At 50.3% G+C, this 13,655-nt stretch overlaps 1 protein-coding gene across 1 annotated transcript in view; it reads left to right on the top strand.

The window, feature by feature from the left end:
- Window positions 1–13,655, top strand: part of HAUS7 (HAUS augmin like complex subunit 7) — a 262,504-nt gene that overhangs the window by 174,237 nt on the left and 74,612 nt on the right. The gene's annotated exons all lie outside the window — the stretch shown is intronic.

Genomic DNA, 13,655 nt, shown 5'->3' with positions numbered 1-13,655 from the left:
CATTGGCTTCCATCAGTTGTGTGGGCAGTCTGTAGTCCAAACTGTGTATACACCCCTAGTGGGGATTGCTGATGGTTTCTCCACTGCATGGTTGATTTGTATATTGTATAACATACTGGCCATTTGCATATTTGCATGTAGCTTCTTCATGTGCTAACTTGCCTGTGTCCATTGCAGATGCAGTTCGTGTTGTATGCAGTAACCTGACACATTTACCTACCAACAACACACTGGAGATTGAAGGGGTCGATGTGCTGCCTTTGTCAGGTTCTAACACTTGCACTATTGTCATTGGTTACTGTCATAAATTGCCACTGTTGGGTCCTGTATTCATGTTTTCTCTTGCTGGTAAGTATTTGTTCATGTGTGCTGTTTATTTTTCATAGGTGAGAGGGAATTGTCTCTGCCCTGTTTCAATTTGTGGTGGTGCACTTTGTGAGACTTGTGTGACATGCTGTGCATTCGTTTGGTTGCTTTGACATTGCATGCCATGCCATGGTGTAATGTTCAGCTCAGATGGGGTTTGGGAGGGGGTTGGGTGACATACCAGTATTTGGGTGTGCTATTTTGCATGGGGGTAGTCCTTCATGCAGCATGAATGTGTGCCTTTTACGGACACATAATTGTTTTTTTTAAGTAGCTAGGGATGCACACAATGTAGCACTTCCAGGTAAACTATCTCAGGGTGGTATGGTTGCGTCAGTTCACTGTCCCTTTTGTCATCAATTGTCATCTGGTATGTGCCAGGCCTGTGTGCACTCTGCACGGGTGGGATTTTATGCGAAAAAATTTGCCACAAGCTGGGAACGGGCTGCCTCACCATGTGCCATTTCCCCTCCCATGCGCAAGGGCCGTGCATGTGGTTGGGGATGTGGGGGCACCACCATGTCCACCGGTACGCCCCGCCGCGTTGCAACGTTGTGCAGGACACGTGCTGCCACTATGATCCTGCACACTACTGGGGGCGCATATAGCAGCTGGCCACCAGAGCGGTCAAGGGAGCGGAAACGTTGCATCTTAACTCGGGTGGTGTGGTGGGGTTCCGTATTGATGTCATCATGTAGGTGCTCAGAGGGTAGGCACTGTCCGCTGGGGAGGTGATAATGGTTGTCATTAGTTGGGTTTTGTCAGTGTGTGACATGCATGCATGTGCGGAGGCGTTTCTACTCGCCTATGAGCCATGTGTCGCCATGCCTCCCAGCTTCCAGGTCCCTGTTTAGGGGTGACATCCTGAATATGAAACTATCATGACTGGACCCCGGATAGTTGGCATATACAGAGGTGATGATTCCCTTGCCATCGCGTACAACCTGCATGTTGATGGAATGCCAGTGCTTGCAGATTCGATAGATGTGCTCAGTGGCCCTAGGAGGACGTAGAGCCACATGGGTGCAATCAATGGCACCTAGCACTTTGGGGAAGTGTGCCACCCCGTAAATGTCCTCGACCACGGCCTGCCTTTCTGCAGGTGTTCTGTGCATGTATATGTGCCTGCGGACTGAGGGGCGTGCAGTCATGATCGCCAACACCTGGTGTAGGCAGCGTGACTGTGTGGCCTGTGAGACGCCCCCAACTATGGCACTTGTCCGCTGAAATGACCCAGTAGCCAAGAAATGGAGTACATTGAGCACCTTTTCCAAGGGGCTCAGTGCTTGGGAGCACAGGGTGGGTGATGTGAGATCATCCTCCCACTCAGCAACCAGTTCTAGGATGATATGGGGTGGAAACCTGTACCTGCCATAGACCTGGTCATCGGGCATCCCAAAAAGGCTGGTCCTAGGTAAAAAAATGCAGGGCCTGGCTATCCTCCTCCTCCTCCTCCTCCTCCTCCTGCGGTGTCCCACGAACACTGCTGCGAGGAACGGTATATTCATCGTAGCGTTTCAGCTTGTTTGTTGTTTGCGCGCACTTTTATGCTGCACGGGGACGCATACGCCTGCTTCCGCCTGGCGTACGTGTTTCCGGATTCGCGTGTCTTTTGTGGCGTGCAGATTTCCCCTGTTCGATTCAATGAATACGTGTTAGCACGCGTGTGGACGTTGTGAGGATTTGGCAGTGGTACTCACCCCGTAACGCTCACATTTTCACCTGTTCCCCATTCTGCGTGTTCCACCCCCTTTTTAGGTGTGTGCGCGCCTTCACTGGCTGTCTCGCGCATAGCCTTCGTGATGTCTCAATGACGTGTGCCACGCGTGGATTCAGCGCACATCTCAGGTAAGCCATGCGCAGCGCATTCCATGAATCGACTAACTGCTGCTTGCACGGCTTTCGCACGCGTGTGCTGCTATTTTCACGCTTGTGCTCCCCTTTTTAGCGCACATTAATTCCATGAATTATCTTGTTAATGTTTTCAGTTTTACAAGCGTTTTTCTTTTAGTTCCATCAATGATTTTCTTTAGCCCCTAGTCTGTGAGTTACCAGCATGACTACTGGCTCAACAACCCATGCGAGAACAATACAATACAATACAATACAATACATTATATTATATGATATATGATATGATGGACCACTTTGGGGCCCTGCAGAAGAGTTAGCAACATACTTTTCAGGAAGTTAAGCAGCTTGCTTTAACTAAGTTAAACATGTTTTATTGGCAGTCACAAAAGAAGATTAATGTTTTTTTCTGCCTAGTTATCAGCACCTCTAGAGCGATTACGAGCCTCTCGTTAAATAGTTTTTGCCATAGGCTATTGTGAGAAACTCATGGTGACTACAAGTAAGACAGACCCAAGTGATTGCAATTCAAGGATGTTTTTTGAACAATGAATTCTGTATGCGGGTTGGAAAAACGCCTATTCTAAACGTAAATCTAGGATGAAGGCAAGCATCAAATAAAAAATAAGGCACTCCTAGTGGCGTCATGTCAAATAAAAGGGCCTTTATTAAGAAACCGATTGCCACACCTTACAACTAATACATAAAAGGGTGTGGAATGATTCTCAAGAAAAAGAGTGTTCTCAAATGATATGTCGGGATGTGGTAGCCTAGGTCGCCCTTCCCCACGTTTTATACACTGTGTAAGATGGGAGCTTGAAGCACAGTATAGTCTGACTTTTCCAGCGTGAGACGACAGTTTCCTGTGAAAGTCTCTTGCCTTCAAGGCCTGATGAGATTGATTAACAAACAAAAGTTCCTCTAACAAATGAACGTTCGTTCCCAATGTTTGCTGGGTGATGGGTTCACCCCTTGGTTCCCCCTCGTCTGTGTGCTGACCCTTCTCAATTGTTGGACAGTTTATTACGTAGGGTGATGATTTCGCCCCTGGGTGCCCCTCTTCTGGGTGCTGACCCTGATCAATCGTATTCCAAAATATATCGGTTTCTTTATCTGTCAATTTCGGGTGATGGCTTCACCCCTGGGTCTCCCTCGGTCGGCTCGGACTAATCTTCTACTTTCGATGGTTTCCTCTTTACACAGTTCAATGCTTTCGGGGATTCACTTCCCTTTTCCCCACAGCGATAAAAGGTGGAAGAGCAGTCAGGTGTGTGTGATTTGAGTCAATTGCCTGACTTTGCCTGACCCTCGGGTTGGGACATATCCGGTGAACTGGTTTTACATCAGTCCATTGTCTTGGGTATGAAAAAGATTTTGTATCGGAAAAGGGGCGGGGGGTGTTGGAGTGTCAGAGTAACCTACAGCACAGGACAAGGAAGGTTTGTGTTAGGGACGATAATGACCGGGATGCAGACCAGAACATAGGGGATGGTAAGAACAGTTCTGTCATAGTAGATTGGGAATTTGGGAAATGAAAATCAGAGGGACAAGATTGGTAGGGTTTGCAGGGAAAACGGGAATAGCTGGGATTGTGACATTAACAAAGGGGATTGTGTGAATCTTAGTGTTTTGTCGAATCAGGTTGGGAATGCAGAAAATGATAATCCGAGGAACGGAAAGAAGGATGTGGAGTATTCGAATGAAGACCGGTGACACAAGGATTCTGGGAGTTCTGCTTTTTGGTTGTAACCGGGTTTGGGACCTTATAGGATTGATTACGTACAGAGGGTTTGGTGGATATGGGCTGTAGAGATCGAACAGGAGAAAGAGAGGCAGATGCAATACAGCTCATGAAAGCCTCAGATATCTCGCCCTTCTCTGGCACAATACCATGTCTGACCTGGGGTTTCCGTGAGCATAACCACAGGTTCCCCTATCCAGGTGATCCTCCCCCCACTGGTCCACCCCCAGGAACTGGATCCAAAAGCAATGGCTGTGTCCTGGCCACCTGAATAAGGGATTTGTGAGGCTTTACTAGGAGAACACCCTCCGGTTTCTCACACTATCCATGCAGAGTACATCATAAATAAGGTTAACAGGTCTGCACTCAGCACAATCTTTTGGATCTTGCTTTCTCCAGCTCATAACTCTTCAAAGCGTAGCTGGATGAAGAGATGAGGATGAAAACGGACGCAGACACCCGCACTTGGTCTAGATCAATGGAGGAAGGACTTTAGAAAATACTTGTCCCATGGCCCTTTGAAGAGCAGTTTGTCCACCGCTCCTTTGAGTAATACCAAGAGGGGTATTGCCTAGCAAAAATGTGACATGAGAGCAGATATATCGGAGAAAGACTAGGAAAACATTCGCTAAGAACAGCTCCATCACTTCCTCCACAGAGTAACCCTTGACCCAAACGGTATCTCTAATCTTAGCTTCCCAATTCTTAGAGCTGCAAGATGGGTAGAACCATTTCACACCATTGTCCAGCCTGACAAAACATCACCTGGCAAATAGGTGCTGAGTGCATAGCCATTATGTGCTATGTGAAATGCACCTCATCTGACCAGATGGTCCAGGAGGTCGGCCTAACTCAAAGAAAGCCCAGAAAAAAAGAACACGTCAGTTCAAGCCAATTGTGGACTTATAAGTTGCAAAAAAGTGAGCGAAAAAACATGAAAGATCTTTCCCTCTTCCCCATTTTGCAAGAGGCAACTAGATGTGCAAGTGTTATCTGCAAGGTGTATATTTCCCAGTTCTGATCCCTAAAAAAACACTGGCATACTCATATTTGAGTTCAAATGAGTTTAGGGTCCACTTTCATTCTGAAGGAACCCCAGAGTATTTTTGTCTACCCATATTCAGTCAGCTAATCAAAGTGAATTTCTATCAGAAGGTGCATAATTTAGAACAAGAAAGCAATGTCCTTCAACACATACTTGCAAGTAAACCTGGACAAATCGGATTTGGGTTGTTTGACCGAAGTGTAATAATTTGTGGCGGAATTGACGGTAGTCAATTTCGCTGCAAATCGCTTTGCACGTCTGCCAAACAAACCCAAATGTGTTTTACACTACCCTCAGCCCCTCCCCTACTTACCTGCTTGCTCGCTGCCGCTTCCCCTCTAGCGTCAGATCCGTCCCTCTAACGCGTATCAGATCCAACGCTGCATGGTCCCTTTTTTTTATTTTTATTTTTATTTATTTTTTTGGGTCCCCCGCCTCCAATGTTGAGGAACCCGGGACACACCCGCGAAATCCCCCCGCACCCCAAGCCAAAAATACTGAGCATGGGGAGCAGGGAACACCCCACCAACTCCCGTTCCACATGTTTGGCATTTATCGATCGAATGGTACTGACTGAAATCGGTCAGTTGTACCTTCGATCGATTTTTAATGATCAAATTGGGTAATTCCGACAACCACTTTGATTTGAGTATCCTTTTATTAGGAGTGGTCCTGGACACAAGCAGTACAACAAGGTTGCTTTTGTAGCAAATACAGTTCTATCCACCATAGGTACTCCCTCCCCTGCACCTATCAACAAACTATCGACAGCCCCACAGTTATCCTTACTGTTAGGCTTGATTGCATCCTGCGTTTCATCTGTGCCCCATGATCGGCTGGACATGAGGCATCTACCAGTGCCTAGACCAACCCTGAATGCAAAATACAAACTCTAGAGAAGAACTGACGATGACTGTAGTAGCATCGTGCAAGGAGGCGGCACCGTTCCACAAACCACTTCTCAGTCAATTCATGGGGACGCATGCTTAACTGGAAGGAAAACAACTCATATGGACCATCTTTCAAGTCCAGGTACCTGGTCAGACTAGGAAATCGCATCTCGCATAAACATCCTGGACAGTCCATTTGTATCAATCCCTGCTTATTGAGAGTGGTAAGAGATCCTAGACGGTGACCAAAGAGGTTCAGGTGGCCTGACATTGGTTGAACACTTCAAATCTATCAATCACACAAGTGCACATCACAGAGTCAGAAAAGGGATCATTTTTGATAAGCTATTGAGGTTCAAAGAGACTGTGGGATACTCCAAATATGCATTGTTTTGCAAGGGCAGAAAATAAAAAATGCTGAGACAAGGAGTTCAGTTTGTGTGGGGAAAATGTTGAGCTGAAACGGCATAAAGGAATGGTGATTCTAATATATGTGACGTGGCCAGTCATTGCAAGTAGTTATCCAGATCTTCTCCACTTACTCCTGTATCAAAATTGGAAGCTTCTGTGTAGGCTGAATCGCTTATCTAAAATGGTCTACTGTATCTACCACTGCAGCCCAGCATTGCAGAACTCAAGATTCCTGAATACTGAGTGCTGTCATCTTAATATAGAGCAATAGAGTTTGAACATTCAAAAATAGTCTAAAATGTTCCTTTAAAAAGTGTTTATATACATGTTCAAATGGAAAGGATTCTTTCTGTAGATTATGGCTAAGGGTAGTGACCCTACTTCCGTCAAGAAAAAACAGTATTGCCTTATATGTCCTGCTTGGTCATGCCTGGCTTGCAGTTTTCTTACATACGTTAATTTAGCCCGTTAGTAATTCTTACAGGCACTAACCTTTTAAAGTATATTGCTTTACAATACCCAAGATCAAAAACTTCTTGGGAAGTTTAAAATAAATGTACCCTCAAGTGAGAACCTCTCCATTGTGGGATCTTAATACAGTGTTTGCACACTTCACTGTCCACTGCGCCCCCACCTTTTTGAACCTATGCGTAAGCCTGACCTCGGAAATTTGACTGTGAAGGCTCCCTCAGTACCTCTCTGGTAGCCATTGCATCAGCCAGGAGGTTGCGAACGATGCATGCCATGTGCTTAAAAGGGCTCTATGCGGTTTTCTATAATGAGTTTGCCATTAGTTTATGCCCATCCTTTCCTTTTCCTTCCAAAAAGTATTTCAGATTTCCAGAGTAATCAGAATAGATTACTTGGAGGGGATTGGGTCCTCCGACGTATTCCATATCTATGACATGTAATCACCACAGCTGTGCTGCTTCGGAAACTTTTTCGGCGTCTGCGTCCTGCGTCGATGACGTCGATGCGCCGCCGTCGAGGACCTCCTCCGACGTCCGACGTCATCCGATGTGATAAGTAGGACGCACGACGCCAGTAGCCTCAGTTCCGTTTTTTCCGCGAACGTGTTGCTTCGTGTTTCTCGGTTCTAGCCTCGACTCATTGGAGTTCTGTTCTTTCCGGTTCTTCGAACCTGTTCGTTATATATTCCTTCGACGATGTCTTCCACTTCGTCTTCAACCCCGCGTCCGGGCTTCAAGAAGTGCGGGGAGTGTGGGTCCAAGATGTCGGTGACTGACTCGCACGATGCCTGCCTCTGGTGCCTCGGGGAGGCCCACGACACGGATGACTGTGTCGACTGCCTGTCGCTCACGTCCAAGGCCTTACGCGAACGTAAGAAGAAATTGTCGGTAGGTCGGGTGTCCAAGCCCCGGAAGTCGAAGTCGGCGGGGCTTTCGACGGATGATTCGAGGGGTGACTCTCCGCGTCATCGTCGGAAGTCTCGTCGGTCTTCGTCTAGGAGTCGGTCTCACCACTCCTCAGCCTCTTCGAGGCATTCTCGGAAGCGCCGACACCGGTCGCCTTCCAGGTCCTCTTCAGAGGACTCTGCCCGGCACGTCGGTTACCCCACCAGCCGTGCGACGCCGGAGGAATGGGCTTCCTTCGGGAAGAAGATGTTGGCGATTCTTGAGTCGCAGGGTACTCAACCGTCCGCGCCCCCGAGTGGGGTCGGCCGTGAGAGGTCGAGAGCCACCGCTCGCAAGAGTGGTCGGCGCGAGTCACGGGAGAGGTCTCGTTCGGACAAGGGGGCTCGTTCTCGCCGTACCCGTTCCAGGTCCCGGTCCTCGACGCGATCGAGACCGTGTGCACCTGTGATGTCTTCGAGGAAGACATCGACGTCTGAGGCGTCGAGGGCGTCGACAGGCTTTCTCGAGGCTCCGGCTCCGAGGAAGTCGTCGAAGCCGTCGACGGTCAGGTCGTCGAGGGACACGCTCGGAGCTCCGGCATCGAGGGCTGTGTCGACGCCGCCGATACTGGAGGCGCTGCATCTGACGTCGACGCCGATTTCCTCGACGTCGACGCCGATCCTCTCGGCGCCGTTGCCGGTTTTCTCGACGTCGGCGCCGATTCGCTCGACGCCATCGACGCCTTTCGTGTCGGAGGTGCCCCGTGTCTCGGGTGTTCCCCCTAGGAAGGCTCTGGTTAAGAGCAGGCACTCTCGGGTGCCTTTCCACCACTTGGATTATATTTCAGAGGCGGATGAGGATTCGGATGGCCTGGTTCCTAGTCAGGTGCCGGATGACATTGTCTCGGGCCATAGTCAATTTGACGATTTGAGGCAGTCGCTGCATGATGCCAGTGGACTGGACACCTCTCCGGAGGTGGAATTTGGTCGGCCTGAGCCTGGCTCCCATGCCGATTCCTCATACCGGCGCCTTATGGCTAGGGTGTCTGAGTATCTGGGATGGTCTGCTCCCCCAGGGGAGTTTGTGCAGGATGATCTGACGGACATCCTTGATGTTGGTCCCCCAACTGACCCGGTACTGCCGTTCCATATGGCTTTACAGCGTAGGGTGGCGGCGGCTTGGACTGCTCCGGAGAGTCTCCCGGCAGTGGGCAGATCCTTGTCGCGAAAATACCGTCCAGCCAGTGGCGACCCCTGCTACTTGACCAGGCACCCCACTCCGGAAAGTTTGGTGGTGCAGGCGGCCACGGCCCCGGCAAAGCAGGCGTCGTACCCTACCATCCCTCCTGATAGGGACGACAAACGTTTTGATGGCTGGGCGAAGAAGGTGTTTTCTTCTGGTGGTATGGCGCTTCAGGCGGCCAACTCCGTTTGTGCCTTGTCGCGTTTCACGCACACTCTGTGGAACTGTGTTGCGTTAGCGGCTGAACATATTCCCGAAGGGGTCGAACGGGATGGTTTCCTTGCTATGGTCCAGGATGGTAAGGATGCCATGTGTGAGTCCGTTCAGTCGGGTTTGGACTTGGCTGAATGCGTCAGTAGGTCCATGGCGGCGAGCACCGTGATACGCAGGTTTGCGTGGTTGCGGAAGTCGGGGTTTGCTCCTGATGTGCAGTCCCGGCTCCTCAACATGCCCTTTGATGGTGAACATCTTTTTGGCAGCAAGGCTGACGAGAGCCTTGAGAGGTTGCAGACCTCAAAAGCTGCAGCGAAGTCGTTGGGCGCTGCAGTTCGCCAACCTCCGCTTTTTCGTCCTAGGGGACAGCAGTGGAGGGTTGGCTCCTTTCGCTATTACTCGTCCTTTGGTAGAGCGAGAGGAGCTGGCAGTCAAAGGGGCCAACGCAGGGGTACCAGAGGTGGACGACAAGGTACCCGTGGTGCCAAGGCCGCTCGGGCAGTTGCCTCTTTGCCCTCAGGTAACGCCGCAGCCGCTCCTACTCAGTCATGAGGCCATGTACCATGGTTCGCCGGTTGGGGGAAGGCTGGCGCAGCATCTTGTAGAGTGGCGTGCCATTACTTCAGATGTGTGGGTTCTGGAGATCATAACCCACGGCTACTGTCTTCCCTTTCGGCACAGGCCTCGCGACAATCCAATGGGGAACCTCTCTTTGAAGTGTCCGGATCCGCTCCTTGCGCAGGAAATTCAAGCCCTGCTGGAGAAAGGCGCCATAGAACTGGTGCCTGTAGCGGAGAGGAACAAGGGATGGTATTCCCCTTATTTTTTGATTTCGAAGAAAGACGGGGGTTTGAGACCCATCATGGACTTGCGCGGTTTGAACAAACTCCTCAGGAAGGACAAGTTCAAGATGGTTACTCTCTCTCAAGTCCTCCAGGCCCTTCAGCTTCAGGACTGGTTGGTGTCACTCGACCTCAAGGATGCTTACTTCCATGTGCCGATCCATCCCAAGCACAAGAAGTACCTGAGGTTCGCGGTTGGCGACTCGCACTTTCAGTTTCGGGTCCTGCCGTTCGGTTTGACCTCCGCCCCGAGGGTTTTCACCAAGCTCATGGTGGTGGTGGCAGCGCATCTCAGGCAAGGGGGGATTCACGTCTACCCCTACCTGGACGATTGGTTGATCAGGGGGAGCTCTCCCGAGCAAGTCCTGGATCATCTGTCCGTCGCCTGCCACTCCCTTCACAGGCTGGGCTTCTCCCTCAATTTAAAGAAGTCCCATTTGACGCCAACACAGAGGCTCCAGTACATCGGAGCAGTGCTCGACACTTCCCTGGGGCAGTGTTTTCCTCCCCAGGTGAGGGCTCTTCACATTCAGCAGATGGTGCACAAGTTTCAGCATGCCCAGACGCTCCCGGCGTTCGAGTTCTTGAGGTTGCTCGGCCTCATGGCATCCTGCATTCTTCTGGTGCCAGAGGCTCGCCTGCGGATGAGATCTTTGCAGTGGGCACTCAAGACGCAATGGTCGCAGTCCTCCGGCAGGATGTCGGACCCGGTTCAGGTGCCGCCCTCGGTCGCCCGGGACCTTCTGTGGTGGGCTGTCGAAGGCAACTTGATGAAGGGGGCTCCGTTTTGGCTACCCTGGCCGGAGGTGACGATCGTGACGGATGCATCCCTCACGGGATGGGGAGCTCATGCCAACGGGCTGACAGTCAGCGGTCGTTGGTCTCCGTCGGAGTCCAGACTCCATATCAATCTGTTGGAGCTGAGGGCCGTCAGGCTAGCCCTGAAGGCTTTTCTGCCGACTGTGCGAGGAAAGGCTGTCCTGATCATGACGGACAACACTGTGGCCATGCACTACCTCAACAAAAAGGGGGGGGCAGGGTCACTTCCTCTGTGCAGGGAGGCGATGCAGCTCGAGTTCTGGGCCATCCGGCAGGAAGTTTCGATCTCGGCAGTTCATCTGGCCGGAGACGAAAACGTGACGGCGGACGCTCTGAGCAGGCAGAGCGCGATCTCTCACGAGTGGGAGTTGGCTCAGGAGATTCTCCTGGAGATCTTCGCCCTTTGGGGGACCCCTCAAGTGGATCTCTTCGCCTCCAGTGTCAACCGGAAGTGCGAGAGGTTTTGCTCGCGGGAATTTCCTCCGAAAGGAGCCTTAGGCGACGCGTTTGTGGTGGAGTGGTCATTCCCGCTGCTGTACGCGTTTCCTCCAGTCCCCGTCATCCCGCAAGTGCTGCGGAGGTTGCGGAAGTTCGGTTCCCGGATGATCCTCATTGCTCCGGCGTGGGCTCGGAGGACGTGGTACCCGGACCTTCTCGACTTGTCCATCTGCCCTCCACGTCGTCTTCCCTACCGAGACGATCTGCTCTCACGGGAGGGGGGTCAGGTTCTCCATCCAGAGGTCGGATCCCTCAACCTTCACGCTTGGCTTCTGAACGGTTGAGGTATAAGGATTGGGACCTCCCTGAAGACGTGATGGAGGTGTTGCTTTCGGCCCGAAGGCCCGCAACTAAGTCTCTGTACCGTTGCCGTTGGCGTAAGTTCTGCGACTGGTGCAGAGTTCAGAATGTGGATCCTTTTGCATGTGACATCCCCATGGTTCTGTCCTTTTTGCTTTCTTTGGCCCACAGGGGCTTGCAAGTGGGTACCATTAAAGGTTACCTGGCGGCGCTGTCCATCTTTAAGCGCTCATCTGAAGAATGTTCTTACTTTAAAATCCCTTTAATTTCACAGTTTCTGAAAGGGCTCGCTAATGTGTTCCCTCCGTCGCCTTTCCTGGTGCCCGGTTGGGATTTAAACCTTGTTCTTAGGTTTCTTATGGGTGCTCCGTTTGAGCCTTTACATTCTTGCCCTTTGAGGCTGTTGACTTTGAAAACTGCGTTTCTAGTTGCGGTTACTTCCGCTCGCAGAGTGAGTGAGTTACAGGCACTTTCTGTTAAGCCACCCTTCACTGTATTTCACAAGGACAGGGTTGTCCTTCGAGTTCGTCCTTCTTTTCTTCCAAAGGTAGTGACGGAATTTCATTTGGCCCAGAAGATTGTTCTTCCGGCTTTCTATCCTCCTCCGCATCCTGGTAAGGAAGAGGAGAGGCTCCATAGGCTTGATCCTAGGAGAGCTTTGAGCTTTTATGTTTCTCGCATGTCCCGGGTCAGAGTGGACGATCAACTCTTTATTGGTTACGCTGGTAAGCGCTTGGGGCAAGCTGTGACGAAACAGACTTTGTCACGCTGGATTATTTTGGCCATCTCGGAGTGTTACCGCTTGGCGGGTAAGGACCCACCGGCTGGCTTGCGGGCCCATTCTGCCAGGGGCGTGGCTGCATCTACTGCCCTGCAGAGGGGTGTTCCTATTCGCAACATCTGTGATGCTGCCACCTGGGCTTCAGTACATACATTTGTACGGCATTATTCCCTCGATTCCATCAGAGGGCAGGATCTGGCCTTTGGCAAGGCGGTCCTTTGCTCTGCTATTTGATTGGCTATTCTAAATTTTGTTTCTAAATTCTTTCCCTCCTCCTTGATTTGGTACTGCTTTGGGAGTCTGTCATAGATATGGAATACGTCGGAGGACCCAATCCCCTCGAAGAACAAGTTACTTTCTTACCTGGTAACGTTCTTTCGATGGGATGGTCCGACGACGTATTCCATATCGCTCCCACCCTGCCTTCCCCGCTGCAGAATTTCTGTTGCGATTGCAGCTTACGTTCTGCAAGGCTTTGTGTCGGACTGGCAGTTGACTAATGTCACACGTTCTGGGGGAAAAAACTACAACTGAGGCTACTGGCGTCGTGCGTCCTACTTATCACATCGGATGACGTCGGACGTCGGAGGAGGTCCTCGACGGCGGCGCATCGACGTCATCGACGCAGGACGCAGACGCCGAAAAAGTTTCCGAAGCAGCACAGCTGTGGTGATTACATGTCATAGATATGGAATACGTCGTCGGACCATCCCATCGAAAGAACGTTACCAGGTAAGAAAGTAACTTGTTCTTCTATGCCTTCATTCTTCCCGAAGTTCTTCGCATACTTTGAATGTAAAGAGTGCACTTTGTATCTATTACCTATAGAAGACAAACTGTATTCAGAAATCAAAATCCTTTTTTCTGTAAACTACAAAAGTACTAGCTCGTGTCCCATTCAGTAAACAATATTTTAGTGAGTTGAATTGTATCCATTATTTTGACATCACCAGAAAGCTTAAAGATATAATTCCAAAAGAAGACCAATATTACACAGGTTTGGAGACTGCTTCATATGCCCTTAGAAATCATGTTATACTTGTAAAGCAGCTACCAGCAAGTCGGTACACACAATGCCATGCATTTCTGCCTTTAACTGATGCAAAATAGTCCAGGCTTCCGTAGGAAGCCTGTTTAAATTGTGAGAATGTTCTTTACTACTGCCACCTCCTCTGCTTTTGGAGATGGGCTGATTAATGCATTCTGAATTTATAGATATGATAAAGGTCCCTTGGTGGATCAGGACGTTTATTTCTTGTATCCCCTGTAGCCTCCCACCCCTCGAGAAGCCCGAATGGGAA

Source organism: Ambystoma mexicanum, chromosome 2p, assembly GCF_040938575.1.
Source record: "Ambystoma mexicanum isolate Mex_15411 chromosome 2p, UKY_AmexF1_1, whole genome shotgun sequence".
NCBI classification, from domain to species: Eukaryota; Metazoa; Chordata; class Amphibia; order Caudata; family Ambystomatidae; genus Ambystoma; species Ambystoma mexicanum.
Note: the sequence above shows the minus strand (reverse complement) of the source record. Positions and strands in the feature narration are given on the sequence as shown.